Consider the following 16073-nt stretch of genomic DNA (forward strand, 5'->3'; position numbering starts at 1 on the left):
ATCTCCTAGTTTCCAATGGAAATAGAATGAGAAATGCCAAAACAACCTGCAGCCTAAGAAAAATGTAATGGTGTCAGAGAAAGCACAAAGAAGGTTAGGGCAGGATGATCTTGAAGGAACACTACCTACCATATCTACCTCAAAACCCTGCTGAAAAGCTAATGTTGTGGTATTTCACTCAATGTATAGATGCAATTTGAAGAATTCAGTGTATAGATGCAATCTGAAGAGCTCTGTGTTGGTTCTGTTTGGCTTTCTTCCTGCTAGGTTGTGAGGAAGGGGGAAAGGTTGGTACAAGGCTGCAGAGTTTTGTCTTAGTTTTTAATATTTAGCTCAGTCTGGACCAACATGCTCCCTGGGACTCTCTGTTCATTTTATGTTGCAGAGCTTGTTCTTTAAGTACAGTTTCAGAAGATATCCTTTCAACACCTCTTACATGCATGACTCCATCCTATGCTTCATGTATCCCACTTCATTTTTTTATTCCTGTCGTCCTGAAGTCATCAAAACTTTAGCGTGTGATTGAGTGCCATTTTCTATTGGGATGCACTTTAATAAGTTCTCAAGGTTTGGGGTTTTTTTTCCCCCCAAATCAGGGCCTTATTTAGTTTCCCAGTGAAAAACAATTCCACTTGCAATGGTTTTGTTTATGATAATTCACATGCATGTTCCCTTCAAGGAATTGTCTTTGCCTTCCATAAGGGAGGTTAGTGCTGGTCCCCTTGCAGTGATATTTATAATCAGACCTGTCAGCCTTCACACAGTCTATGCTTATCACTTGCATTTAGGAGGATTTTTCCTGAAGCCTATTACCAGTGCTGCTTCTTAGGGAAAAATAGTCATCATTTTTTCTACTAATCTTTGATGTCTCTCAGCTTTGAAAGCGTGGAGAGGAGCAAAATGACTGCCAGTTGCAGTGAAAAGAAACCCAGTTGCAGTGAAAAAAACCTGTCTGCTGGTCTTGGTGTAGAGCTCTGCATCTGGAGAGCCAGGGAGCGGGTGGTTAGTCTGGGAAATACTGAGGGGTTTAATTTGGTTGTGACAACTCTTCAGGTGTGCGGGAACACAAACCAGTGTTTTTTTCCAATGGTAATGCTCATAGAAACCAGCTCTGCAGACCTGCTAGACGAGGGCTTCAGGTGGCAGGAGGCTGTTGGCAGTGGTACCCTCTCCTCCTGCTGTTTTGGGCAGTGATCTGTGGTTTTGCCCATGTTGAACCGCTTGGATGCAGGATGGTCAGAGAAGCAGCTGAGGTCAGTACTGGAGGTGATGGCTGGCATCCAGGGATGGGCGCAGTGCGGGACCGATGGACCCACTGCCACCGGCACACTGCAGCACAGCGGTGACCAGCTGGCCAATCTGGTGGTGGTGGGTAGGATGTGGTTCGGTACGTTATTCATCCCAGGATGTTTGAAAGTTGTCCACCTTAGCGTTATTCACTGGGAAACACATCATCCCGTTTACTAGATTTTCCCCCATTTTCGCTCCATTATTCCTGTTGATACGCTAATAAGCCCCAATTCTTTGGGTTTTGCTTTTTGCTAACTTTAAAAAAAAAAAAAAAAAAAGGTAAATTTTACCATTTCATTAATCTAAATGAGTGGTGTATCTTTCAGTCCCTCCTATGTTACCACCATGCTCCTTCTAATGTTCTCAGAGATTTGGGTTTCTTGATTTTGGCAGAATTTGAGGGTGGCCAGCACTTTACAGCTTTTGTAGCAAAGGCAATGTTGGGAGAGTGAGAACTCTTAGGTACTCTGCAGTTATATATTTACAGTGTGCAGGGATATGATTTGCCTTTGTTTTATTTAAATTCGCTGGGAACTAGAGATTTATTTATCAGGTGTCACTCCCTGAAGGAAGATAAATGCCACATAGCAAAGACTTCATCTATTACACAAACATATTTGAAGGCTTTACTATTGCATTCCTCTGCCTGCTGCATGAAGTAAAAATGCCTTCGGCTGAACAGAGACAGAATGATACTTAGCAGTAGCATCTTATGACCTTTTGATCAGCTGAGATCTCAAGGCATATTAGTGGACAGATTATGATGTGATGGAAAAAGGGCCAGGAATAGCCATTTTATCATGAGATCCTTTCTGTGAATATCCTTCTTTGCTATATTCAGGTGGTTGATCAGTAGGGCCAGGACCGTAATTTGAAAACAGGGGAGTGAAATACTGGCACAGGCAATCCAAATATGCTCGGGTTTGCCAACTACAGTTGGATATTACAGCCTACAGTTACTCCCTAATCTCCTACCCTCCTGTTTCTGTCAAGGCTGTGTGTGACCTTGCAATATTTCCTATCACTAATAACACCATTTTGGCAGAAGGATCTGCACAAAATGGACCCTGAGTCCTTAGACCACAGGGGAGCTGCAGTCCCTGAATGGAAGGTACACACATGGTGAATATGGATATTGACTGAAAAGGGAAACATTCACATGGAAATGTCTCTGTCATTTTTGAGAAAATAACAGTAATGCTTAAACCTATTTCAATCCTTTTAGGATAAAAACGCAGGTTTTAAAAAATACACAGCCCTGATAGTATTTATTTTTTTACAGAGCCCAACAGAAATAAGAACAACTTTCACATTTATTTTGCCTACCTGTCTGTGCAGTATTACTCCTTAAACTTTGCTGTAGGTTTAAATTACACTCTTTTTTTTCTTAATGACCAATATGTATCTTCAGCCTCCTTGATAATTGGGCATAAAGGAACGCTCATTTATTGCTGACTCTGCACATCGGTAATGGTTGTGCCAAAGTTTGATCTGACTGCTGATGAAGGAAGGAAGGAAGAACAGATGCATGTTTGTGAGTCCAGTGTAAATGCATTTGGGTCTATCTGAGCATGAGCACACACCCAGGCAGCCCACGCTGGTTATGGAGTATGTAGCATAGCCCTGTACATGGTTAGCACCATGTTGTACACGTTTTGCTTCCTCTTGAAGCCAAACAAGCTGCTCATTTTCCTGACGGGAAGAAGGAGGAGAGCTGTCTGTGTGTGAATCCCAAATTGCTGTCAGTATAGTGGGGATGCTGATGCACCAGGTCTGGAGAACAATAGCGACCACAGCCCTATGGAAACTCTTTGAAAATAAGAAGGTTATGGAGGTGGAGGAAATACACAGCAGGACACTGTCTCCTCTTATCTCCCCCAGCCTCTTCAATCAGGTGCCTGCTGGGCTTCCCACTCCTCCTGCCTTTTGCACTAGATCATAGGATCAGAAGGTATTAGATTCTGCTGGCATGAAGTCATCCACCATCCTCCTGGCATTACAGCTTCCTGAGTCAGGGAGCCGCTGTGAAACGTTGAGGCTGTGAGCCCACATGGTGATTTCAGCTGCAGCTGCCAGGGCCACAAAGGTATCCACATAGGAGCTGGGAGGAGGCACCAGCTGCCTGACACAAGTCTCCATCATCTTTTCTTTGGGAAAAGCAGGCGCTGCAAAGGGTGGATGGCAGCTCTGGTGTTGTCTGTTCACCAAGTGCCATTGCCGAATTACAGCTGGTTCACTAGGATAAGGTGCTCCCCCCCCAAGCTCCATCTACAAACCACAAGTCAGTTGCTGCACGGGTGATGCCCATGGACAAGCGTTGCTAGCGTCATGAGCGAAACTATTCAAAGGGATGGGTTCCTCTGAACAGCTCCCATCTGAGAGTAAGAGCCTCTGATGGCAGCTTTGAAACCTTTCCACCGAGAAGGTTTTGTGGTGTGTCTGGTGAAGAGGGTGTAGGTATGAAATGCTTCCTCTGCCTCCCTCCACTGCCTTGTAGTGCTTGGGTCCCTGTGGGGTGTAGGAGGGTGCCTGGACTTGGCCGACAACATACCAAGATCTTCCCTCTTGATGTGGGGTTGCGTTAATCCTGCTGTGCCTTCTGCCAGATGGTCCCTGCCCTGATATAGCCAATTCTTCTCAAAGTAAAGAGCTTGCGTTCAGCTTCTTGTAGCTCAGAGGGACCCATGAAAACAGACTTGCTTCACCTTGGGCAGCTCAGCACAGCAGTTCCTATGAGACATCTTCTGGTCCTCCAGGGTAGCATGATTAAGAGCATATGACAACTTGAGGTGGGACAATTTTTTTCTGGTATGCAATTTAAAGTTGCAGACATTGAAGATGTAGTATCAGGCAGATGACAGTGGCGTGAGATGGGAGAAAGAGGGTAGTGGTTTGTTTATGAAGTTAAGCTGCCCATGTATAGCATCTTTGTCATTTTAAACACATAACGTCTGGTTCCTTGAAATTATTCTTAGATTGCAGACAGCAGTAATCTCCAGTTTCTCACTGAGTAAGAGTGATTTCATGAACCAGCAAAAGATTATTGTTATAACCAAATTTAGAGCCATACAATTCCCTTCTCCTGGCTGGAAAGAGATGATCTTGGGCAGGAAAAGGGGCAGAAGGACATAAGTCATACTAATGTCTTAGGCTGCATCTGTCTTAAACAAGTTAAGCAGTGTTCAGGGGAGTGTGACTGGGTATACTTAAACTACTAGACCAGTTCTTGGCACACTTTTGGTCCGTGACAACTAGCAAGCTCCTAAATCATTCCTAAGCATGGATCAGGGTTCATCCTAGTGAGCTGTTTGCATTTAACTGCTGCGTTAGGGAAGTTAAGACATGGTTGCGAGCAACGATACAAACAATTCCGTGCCAGTTGGCCTCAATGCCTGAGAATATTTCTGGGCACATTTAATTTACTAGTGGCTGAAGAGGCTCAGACCCAACTGAGAAACTGGACTCCATCATCCTAAACTCCATTTGTCAGCAGTGGGAGAGGGAAGCCACCATCAGAGGCTGATTCAGCCTCCCTTGGTCCTGACATCTCCAAATCGTAGCTGGTTGCTAAGGCAGCTAAGCCTACAGGGTTCAACACGCCGATAGCAAAAAAAAAGGCTATATTATCCCATAAAAAGGCTGTGTACAGTACAGGTGCATTTGCTACATATTTACTAGTCGTCTCCCCTGCCTTTCTGAGCTCAGATAAAAAGAGTATTAAGTCATTGAGGTGTTCTTTCCTGCAACAGCAAGTGCCACCCATTATTTTTCTTCACATAAAGTATTTCTTTCTCTCTCACCATAGGAAGCTTCCTTTTTCAATAGGTTCCAGCCATAAGATTGGTGTTCTATATAATTTCTTTTAATGGCTTAGTGGTTGATGGTTAAATGTGTCCATAGGAGACAATTGTAGACTTATATATAATAAAACAGTTCATGGAAGCATATAGCATTATGTCTTTCAAATCTAAGTAAACCCTTTGTTTGATAAAGAAAGTTTTATTTTGAGTTCACCCTATCCAAATATCTCTCTCTCTCTCTACTTTTTCACACTGAATCAAAAACCTAGGTGAAAAAAATAACTTTGGCTTCACTACTGCAACCAAAGTGTAATGCTTCATTATCTTTTCTTTCACTGAAATCTGTTCATGCACAAGGTGATCTGGTATCATACATGTTTAAACATATCAAACAAAACATTTTCCCTTCAAGAATACCTCAAGTGTTTGGTCACGATGGGGGTGAAATTATTTATTGAATTTGGCACATGTTTGGAAACATGACCTTAATCTTCCGGTTTCTGTGAAGAATGTGTTCTCCCCAGGTACTTCAGTAAGTCAGATAAGTAAATTATATTTTTGACATGTGAAAGATGTTCCATTTTAGACAAAGGAAGTGATATCCTTGTTGTGTCACTGAAATTCAATGCCCTGTGTTGCTTGTTAACAACTGCACATTTATTGTTTGTGTCCCAGTTTGCTATCAAGTGTCAATGCACTGCTACATACCAAATAATCAATAGTTCTGTCAGCTGAGTATGCCCTGGAAATACAATATTACTGTTAATATTGATCCACAGCAGAAATCAAGTCATCAAACTTTGCAGGCATTTCTTGTGAGCACCCTGGCTTTTACTTGCAGAGCAACCAGCTTGAAAATCACGGCGTGCTACCCTCCAGGGACCAATGTTTTCTGCACACCATCCTTTCATGTATAATAATGAGCACGAACATAAACACAAGGGTATCAGGGCACCCGCAATCTGCTGATATAGTTTCATTTCAGCCTTCTGTGGTTTCTGGGTGCAGCAAACCAGCTGCGAAGAGTGCTGGTAAAATCAAACTGCATCAGCTCCAGGATCTGCCTCTAATGGTGCAACACAGCAGAATCGCTGACCAAACTAATCCATGTCCTGGTGTGCTCTTCTTTATGGAAAGAGTGAGATGAGCTGTGGATGGATAGCTTGAGACCTTTCAGTCAGCCTTCTACAAGCATCGTGAGCAACATCATCAGTGAAGGCTCATGTGGTTTGCTTGCAGAGGTGACTTCAGGCTCAAGTTATCACTTAGGAAAAAAAAAGTCCTGCAACACTGAGGTGTGCTGGCATTGTCAAAAGCATCTGTTCTTTGCTCTCGTGCTCCCTCCAGGCTGCCAGGTTGCCTTGGGAGGAAGAAAATGTGGTGCTCCCCATTCCCCCATGTGAGTTCACACACCCCGCTGTGAGTTTGGCGGGTTTTGCCGTACCTGTAATGGCTTTGCAATGAAGCTGTGAATGAAAGTTTGGCAGATTGGTTTTACAATTGTCAGTCTTCCCAGAAGCAGCCCAGAATTTCATTAACTAATATATAAGCATGATTTCCTATAAGCTCTTTTCAGATTTTACTAGCTCCAGATAAATTAAATCAGTATTTTATCTATGTGCCACCAAAATTAGTTGGCACAGACTCTTTATATAGGAACACTATAGTTCTGGTGTCTTGTATTTGAGCAGCAACTGCAATATAGGATGCTCCCCTTTCTTTAATAAGTGGCTCTACTTCAATAATAAGAATGCTGGAGCGAAAGCAACCTGGATGTGAGCAGAGCACAACTTTGGTGAGAATAAGTGAGGAGGTGTAGGTATCTGTGAGAAAGGAATGTCTTCATCATGCCACCATGGCTGGGAAAAGGTGCAGGACAATGACAGAAGCATAAAAGCAGGAGACACAGATGGCTGGAAGGAGTTCATGAGAGCCCCCGACAAGGTGAGGAAGGAAAACGTCTTTCCTTACACATGTGTTAGGAAGAGGGAATCAGGAGAAATTGTACCCTCTGCATACCTCACTCCCCTCCTTGGGAAGGTGACCTCATCTCTGATTCAGTCTTGTCAGGACGCACTGTGCCCACAGTATTGGGCAGAAGGACAACAACTGGCCTTTGAATAGGTATGAATGGAGCAGGCTGGTAGTAACGAAGAGCCCCTTGCGCAAAGCCCACTGAAACCACCGGGAAGACACCCAGCGGCTCCTTTTTCTTTAGGTTTCTCCTTTCATAGGAGCCTTCCTTGGCGTGTGGCAGGAGGAGCAGCACCCCAGCCCTTGTAGCTCCTGACATGGAGCCATCTGAACCTTGAGTGACTCACCCCGCTAACATCGTCACACACTCAGCTGTCTCGCAGGGTTTGAGAAACTTCCCACAGCATATAGAGGAACATTACTAGGGGTGGCCAGGGTCCTCCCCTCAGCAGGAGGCATGTGTGCCACACGGTGTCTACCTTGGGGGTTTTTTGGATGATGTTACCAGCTTAGTTCTATCTTCCAGGTGACCTTTACCCACATCGTCACAGGTCCCCTTGCTCCCAAGGAGCAAATTTATCAGCCTTATCCTTCATCTGAGAGTTTCAGCTTATCTCCTGCATGGCAAGCCATTTAGCACCTGGGAGATGAAGCTCAAGACAATGTCTTGGTAAGTCTGCATGAGGAACAAGAGAACTGTATTATCTCCTACTGGGTGGAATCAAGGTCAGGTTTGACGTGCTCAGAGCAGTTTGAGTTGCAGGGGAAGTGCAATACAAGGCTCTTTATCTACTGGCATTTCCTAAGACATGACTTCATATCAAAGATTACATTTCTACACTCTTTCAGGGGGAATAAACAGAAATTCAGACACTCAGCCAGGAGCAGGTATGACTTAAGGTTGCTCAGGGTTGCTACTTTGCAGGAACATGGAGTTAGAGCTGAAGTTGTCATCAGCTGTGGCTGTGTGCTACAAACAAAAGGAGGTGATGCCATGGTTGCATGCTCTTCAAAACATTTCTCCCTCCAGCAGTATCACCTCTTCTCTGTATAGCCTCAGCAGCTTACTTTAGCTGCTTCAACTGAAACCACAAATGATGTCATTATATTTTTTCTCCATTAGATAGTGAGTGAATGGCCATTTCGGCCCTTATCTCTTCTTTTAGATAAAATGCCCCAAAATGCCATCATTGAAGTTCAGAGGTCATTGGTGACTTTAAAATCCTCTCCAATTGCCTTGGATCAAAACCAAATGAAATAAAAATCAATGTGAGAGTCAAGAGGCCAAGACACCAAAATGATGTATCCAATGCAAGCAGCTTGCTGGTTTCAGAGTGTTTCTGGCAGCCATCTGCTTGTTTGAATTTGAGGATGTGACGCTTCTAAAAATCAGAGAAAAAAAACACACGCTCGACCACAGTCTTCAGTTATTTTACTTGATAACAGGATTCTCTTTTTTGTGCCCATTTTCTTACAGCCTCAAGAATGTCCTGTTTTGCAGTCATACTGTCAGCAGGTGTTTGCGGTGCTGAAATACCAAGATGTGTATTTCTTTAATTTAAAAAAAAAAAAAAAAGTCTTTTCAAAGCCTCAAAACATTTTCTCCTCACCCCTGTTCATGAATGAACAACAGAATAGAGTGTGTTATTAAAACTCAATAGCCACTCATTTATTTACATGGTTAATGACTGGCCCTTTTTATGTAAAAAGATACATTTTTTTTTTTTTGTGCTACTCCTATTTCAACTCTGTGGTCTCAGCCTTGTCCTGTGTAACAAAGAAACCGATCCTTTTATGGATGGTGTTAACCGAGACACCAGTGACCGAATCATATTTAAGAACTAAATTCCCCTTTTATTCTCAAAGGTAGTCAGGATCAAAGCAACAAGAGGCCAAAGCTGGAGAGAGAAACTTGAACTGCTGGTGTATCCTTCTTGTGAACAAATAAAGATATTATAGATTCCCTCGCTGCCAATGTAACCCCTTTAATCAGCAGCATGTCCACAGTTAAGAATGATATTGTGGTAGTCCATAAAAATCCCTGACATGGTTGGAGCATCATAAAGGAAATACATTATTGTTCTTGGCCCAAAGACGGTATGACATTAAAGGGTGAAGATGGGAGTCGAAGGGTTGGCAGAGGCAGGCAGACAGCAGTGGGAAAAAGCTTCATGGTGCCTATCAACACAGCCAGCTGTGGCCAGCTGTTACTGGGGCTGGCTGCATCACACTGGGAGAGATTTGCAAGAAAACTGTGGACAGGGCTGCTGGATGTGTAACAAGAGCCTTTCCTTTGCAGGAGAGACAGCCTTGGAGAAGAGATGAAGGTGTATTAGCAGAAGTTGTTTACTCTCTTACTTGGCACTTGCTTAGGGAAAACATTCTTTCCGAATTTTCTTTTTTTTTTGAAAAAATATGAATAAGGCATTCATAAGCTAATGAAAGCTACATTTTCATCAATTATAATGGACTTCATTAAATTCTGGGCATTTACCACATCACAATGTTTATCTGCAAGGCAGTATTTCCCTGTGCTTAATAAAAGGGAATAGCAGGAATACCGCAGCAAATTTAAGCCACTTCTAGCACTCAGTGTCAGGATTTTAATGGCATCCACATTACCTTGGCTTCTTTTTATAGCTTCATCTTGCTTTATGTGACAATACTTGGGTTTTATGTCATGCTTTTCACACATAAATCTCAGCATCTCACAAAGCAGGGCAAGACACTGTGCCCGTTTCAGAGAACAAAAAAAAACCTAAGTGAGGTGATTTGGTTGTGGACCCAGAGCAGCACTGCTGGGAGCAGACTTCGATCTTCTTAAATCCCATCCCAGGAGTCCAGTGCATCTCCAATGGGAAGCTTTACCCCTTTGTAGACAGGCTCATATGGGGTGTGAATCAAAGGCTTGCAGCAAACTGGGGTCAAGGGAGTAGGCATCTCCCCGTTGGCTTCTTGGGACGCTGGATTGCTCTTCTCTGACAGAGTCAAGCACTCAGAAGTCGTAACCAGAAGGGAAAATATTCAGCTTGGTAAGTAAAACCAATAGCATGAGGCTGCCTGTGTTTTCCTTCCATTTTTATCACTGGTCATAGCCTGTTGGCTCTTTCTAGTGAGATTTTCTGTAAGTCCTGTTTGGCATGGGGAAGGAAAGAGCTAATCTCCCCTGTGTTGGCGAGATCCCGCCTGTTTGTTGTCTTCTGGTCTCAAATTTGCTTTGCAGGCAGCTTGGATTCAGTGTTCTTCTGAAGCTCTGTAGGACTCACCAGGTCCTGTGCTGGTGTCTGGTAGCAGCAGCAGCAATGACTTGGGAGGCACAGAGACATGAGGGCAACACTGTAATTCCCTGCAAAAGCTAACTGTGGCACTGGGTCACCCACAGTTAGTCAGTTGTTTAAAATTACCCCATTCCACAATCCTGGTCTTCTCGGGGGAGTGAGTCCTAAAATCCCTGGAGCAGGAGCTTAATCCTGAAGCCATCCTTCTGGTCTCTGAGCTGGGAATCTGTGGTGTTCCCAAATGGCTTTGCTGTGTTACAGATGGCCATACTGGCTAGCCTTACTGCAGACTTTGAGGGGCCATACTTCAGTCCAGCCATGCAATGATTGCTGTTGAAGGTCCTCCACGTCCCTTCAAATCCTCCGGTGTGTCCTTTGCCATAACGCGCCAGGCCATTTCACAGGGAAGGGGTTGTTTTCCAAGAAAAACAAGGGGGTTGGTGTCCAGCAGCTCCAGAAATCTCTGGACACCATGCTCCCTTCAGCATTGGGAGTCTCCCAGCATGGAGCTGCCTTTGATTTGCAACGACAGAGGGTATGACGGATGAGCCTCTCTGGTCTCCCTCCTCCTTGGAAACGAGCTGTAAATCTTAATGGATCATATCCCAGTGAAATCAGACGATGAATGAATCAATCAGGCAGGTTCAGAAATCTTCCCACTGCTTCCAGGGAGAAGGTGTACTCAAAAATGACTCCCCGATAATTGAGGATCCATTCCTCCACAGAGCTGCAGAGCTACTGCCACAACGGCGTTTCCCGTTAAGGCAGCCTGTGGTCATACAGCTCTCGACAGACTAGAGGAGCGGAGAAGTGGGCAATAGCACCCCTCCTCCACAGCCTTGTCTGCCCTATGGACCCATCGCCTGCCCAAGGAAACAGCTTTCTGCTCTTAGACCTGGATGTCCTCCAAAGGGCACATCAAGGCACTAGGACTAGACCAAGGGAGCAAAGGTTACGAAAAAGCTGAATGTGTGTCTCAGCACCAAGCCAAGTTGCTCTTTCTGATGAAAGCTTAAAAAAAGTACCATTCCCCAATTTCATATACCTTGAGGACCTGGCTACTCCCTGCAGATTAATGATTTTGTGAGGCTCTTAAAAAGCACTGGTAAGAGACTTCGAAGCCTCTGGCTGAAATTTCTCTGTCCATGCAGAACTGACCTATGGGGGACAGTTGGTTTTCTGGAAGAGGGCTCAAATCAGAGGATGAGGATGCTTTGACCAAAGGATCTAGCAAGTAGAAGAAGCATTTCCTGAGCATAGACACTGAGATATTTTTAACTTTTTATCAAATAGTGTGATAAATATGCCAGAGGGTGCTCACATGAACATTTGTGTGTGAGAGAGAAGGCACTTTTACTTGCATGGTAACTAAAGCACTAAAACCACTCTTTGGCAACATCACCAGATGCAATTTTCATCCCTGTGTTTAACTCACAGTATTTTAGGTGGTGCAAGCACAGGGTTGTTTGTTAGAGCTAGATTTGAACTTGCAAGGAACTGGGGGAACACAGAGGTTGAAATTACTCAAATTCCCAGGTCAGACCTATTTCTCTTCATACGTCTCTCCTGCATTGCTTAGTTTGTGCAAAGCTTCATCCACCATCTCATGGCCAGTGGACAGAGCCAGGAGAACACATCCCAAAGTTTCTGTCTGTAGATACAAGCCTGATACACTCCAGAAGGGGAAAAAAGAGCAGTCGGCTACATGAGAACTGAGCCAATTAAATGTCTGAGTAGCGTTTCGAAAGTGAACATGGGCGGCATCAAAAATTTTCCATCAGCTGTAATAATGCCAATTACTTTGCCAATTGCTGATTCCACTGTGATTTGTTTAGTGCAGTCGTGCTTCGGCCTCTTGCCTGGGCTGATAGGCTTTGTTTATGCTGACTGTTTATTTGCAGAGCTTCTCTCTCTTTTTTTTTCTCATGCTTTCTCTTTGCCGTGGGCCCGGCTCAGAGCCCAGAATAGCCCTCCTCCCCCTGTGCTCGCTTCCAGCCGGGGCATGGTATCACCAAAGGGTGATGAATTTCTTGGGAGCAAGAGACGCTGCTGTTGTTCTCAACTACTCTATAAGTGCAAAGATGATCTTCCCCTTCCCCTTCTGCCACCGAGTTTAAAAAACAAGGAATGTTTCCAAGAAGCCAAGCAGCTTCTCAAGGAGCGGGCAGCTGGGATCTGCTGGGGACAGTGGCTCTGAAGCTGATCACTTTTGTCTCAGGGAGAGAAAGAGGGACCTTGTGTCTCCAGATGGCAGAGGAGACATGCGCACTCAAAGCAAGTCTCCCTGGAAAGTTAGTGGGAGTTTTTCATTACTGTTTACATTCAAGTCCATGAAAATTAATGGGTGTCTGCATAGCCACTTTGCACAAGAGCTGCGATTCTTCTACTGTTAATTGGGGAAGAGGGCTAATCATGGGCATTTAGGGAATGCATCTGCCTGATTGACAACTTGAATGTAAACTGCTGTGATATCTTCCAGAGATTTTTTAAAGCTGGTTGAATTCCCTTCCCCCGCCACTCAGGTCTGGGCTGAGGGTTGGATGACATTTCCTCTCTCCTCCTACGTGAGATACCAAGGGGTGGCTTGACCTCCAAGGTGCCTAATGTCTTGCACTCCCTTTTGTCCTCCCATAGCAGCAACTGCCATCTCTAGAGCCCCAGTAATGGTGCATTTTGCACATACCAGCCTTGTTCCCAGCTGCCTTGTAGTTTTGGTGGCATGAGCTCAGCTTTGCCTCCCGGCTTGTCTTCACTGCCAGCTCCTGGGTGCAAGTGCCTGGAGAGCACTGCAGGCAGGGAGCAAGAGCAAAGCCATAATAGCACCATCCTGACTGACACAGGACTGTGAGTACTTAAGCACTGACGAACAGCAGATAGTTCATTCAGGGCTTTCTTGTGTACCTGGTTTACCTTGGTCCCAGGCAGCTGGTGGGATAACATGAGCACATCCTCACCGGTGTGCAGCAGGACTTGTTTCTAGCCATCCCTGGTCAAAGGAGCCCCCAGAAACACGATCTGCCTCATGAAGTATCAGCTAGAGGTGAGGCTATCAGCTCTCTATTTGTACCCTGCTATCAGTTTCAGCTTTGCAGCTGACAAATATATGTGACACACTTTGCTACTCAGAGCCCTCCTTGTCACCAGGAATTGTAAAAGATCCTCTGGACATGTTTTCAGCCCTCATAGTTCATATCAGCCACAAATAGACACAAAGCAGACAAGCTGCTGGCTCACGTCAGAGAAGTGTGGCAAAGGGAATTTGTGGGGGATTGATTAGTAACCCTAAATTGGGAAAATTAAAACAGACTTTGGCTGTAGGAGATGAGCACACTGGGATGTGGCTCTTTTTTCCAGCGGTGTCACTGCAATGGACCTCGTTCCCCATTGCCTGGCAGTTAATGCAGTCCTCCAAAATACTACAAAATGTGAGTGGGTCTGAAATCTTCTCTCACCCGGTCCGGTAGTGATATTTTTCATTCACTTTGTATTCACTGCAACACAGCTGCCATGGACACCAGCTGCAAGCCTTGTTTTCTTTTGGGAAACCAAGACACAATGAAAAATAATTTTTCCAAGTCACAAAGCTAATTTGCGACCAAGTTAAAAATAGATGGGAACATCTCCTACCTCCTGTCTTACTTGCAGGACAGTCTCACATTCAAAGGCAGTTTATGTGTGAACATTTGTGGAACAGCTAGTAATTCAGCAGTCACTAAATCCATACTGTACACAGTTAACCCTCAACTAAAACAAACATCTTTAATATTTTGAGGATACCCAAAGATTTTCCTTTTTAGAAAGCAGTCAAGTTAGGTTCATCTAAGATTAGTATCAATTTCGCTAGCCTTTTTCTTTATTGCTCCCCATCCTGTATATACTTACAGAGTACTATTGAGGGATCGTAACATACTAATTGTGTAAGTGTTGCAATATAATAACTCATCTGGAGATTTAAAATGGCAAAGGGATTATAAAGCTAGAGGTGGCTCTGTTGGTATGGCTGGCTTGGTGTTTATTTTAAGGAAGGACCCATTATCTTGCCATGTTGGAGTGCTGCCCTCAGAGCCCCAACACTTCATGCCCTGCATGTAAGGTCAAAGGCAGACAGGTCTCTGTTCTGGTGTTTAATCTGACTTTTTTATAGGGTCATCTGCTGAGTAATGGCAGTATTCAGCAAAAGAAATAAAGTCAAATTTGTCATCAACCTCATTAGGGAAACTTCACTGGGGTTACTAAGTCAAATCCAGTGGATTCCTGTCTGGACACATTTCTATCCCAACACAGGGGACACCAAACAATGGTATTTAATGTAGGTTTCATGCTGAGTACTGCAGACTTTAGTTATGTTAAACCATAGGAGACTTTGGAGACATTTCTTCTTTGGTCCAAAACAGCAGAGTGTAGTTTTGCATAAAAAGAAAGATATGATGGGAGACAACATAAGGTAGAGAACAGGCCACGAGAAGATGTGCTGTCTAACTCCAGCTAGTGTGTTGTAGACATTTCTGCATGCGTATATCCCCATCCATAAAATGGGAAGATTAGTAATTCTCTATCTTGCAGAGAGTTAAGAAGCTAAATTAATTACTGTTTGTGAGACTAATTGAGATTCCCAGATGGGCACTGTTTGGAACATTATAATTCTTATTATTATTATTATTTCCATTGAGATTTGGCTCCATGTAATTAGTTTGCTGTATCTGCAAACAGGTATGTTCTCTCAAGCTATTTGGAAGCATGACTCATGGGACTAGCCCATGCAGAACTGTGTGGCATCAAGCGCTGGCAATCAGGGCTGAGCCATCTTCCAGCTCTTCTACCTCACCCCAAAACTGCATCCATCTCCTTGTATGGCTGTGCTCTTCAGAAAGTCACATTTCTGCAAGTGCACAGAAACAGCTTAAGGAAGTTGGCCCTATTACAAATTTATGCACCATTACAAATTATTATGGTAAATCATAATTGTGTGTGTGCAGTGGAATAAAGCCCAGAGGTGGATTATGTCCAATCCAGGGAGGGAAAAGGTTTTCCAACAACATGTAAGTGTCTCTAGGTTTGGCCATCAGCTTCTGTTGGGTTTAACGTTAAATAAATTCTCATGCAATGTGTACCAGTCACATATTGTTTTAGTTTACGCTTACAAGTGCTGTTGAACTCAGTAGCTCTGAGTTAGCTCGATATTTCAAGAAAGTCAATAAAAGCTGCAGTTGTCATTACTGAAGATTCACTTGTCGAACACCTCTCCCACTTCAAAGTAGCACAACAGTAGTAGAACAAAAAGACCTAATAAAATTGTGCTGGTTTTAAAACAAAACAACCCTTTAAGATTGTGTAAGAGCTATAGAAAGTATATTGTTTTATTTATGAATGTAGAACTCTGTCTATTCATTACTTCCTGAGTCTGGGTTGGTGTGTTTTGCTTTTCCTTTCCTTTCATAAATAAGCAATAATTGACATTGAGACATTCAAAGGAGTGAGTTTGAAGGATCTTGAAATACCAGCAGCTTTGCCAGAGGTTTCATCTGAAACAAGCTAAGTCAGTAGGAGCTGGAAGGCTTCAGGAAGTAGACAAAAATAATCAAGTCAATGTGTCAAAAAAGGCTGTGCAACTCAGAGTGGAGCTGTGCTTGTTTACCTTTTTTGTACATAAAGCTTAGAGGAGATGGGCTCGGTGCTGGGAAACTGGTTTTAAGCCAGCTGAGGTACTTTGCGGTGGTCACATCTCTGTTAC

The 16073-nt window shown here is 43.9% G+C and overlaps 1 protein-coding gene across 2 annotated transcripts in view; it reads left to right on the top strand.

Moving 5' to 3' along the window:
- The window catches only part of SETBP1 (SET binding protein 1), a 262052-nt gene that overhangs the window by 118291 nt on the left and 127688 nt on the right, over positions 1-16073 (top strand). The window lies entirely within an intron of this gene.

This window comes from Strix uralensis, chromosome Z (genome assembly GCF_047716275.1).
Source record: "Strix uralensis isolate ZFMK-TIS-50842 chromosome Z, bStrUra1, whole genome shotgun sequence".
NCBI lineage: Eukaryota > Metazoa > Chordata > Aves > Strigiformes > Strigidae > Strix > Strix uralensis.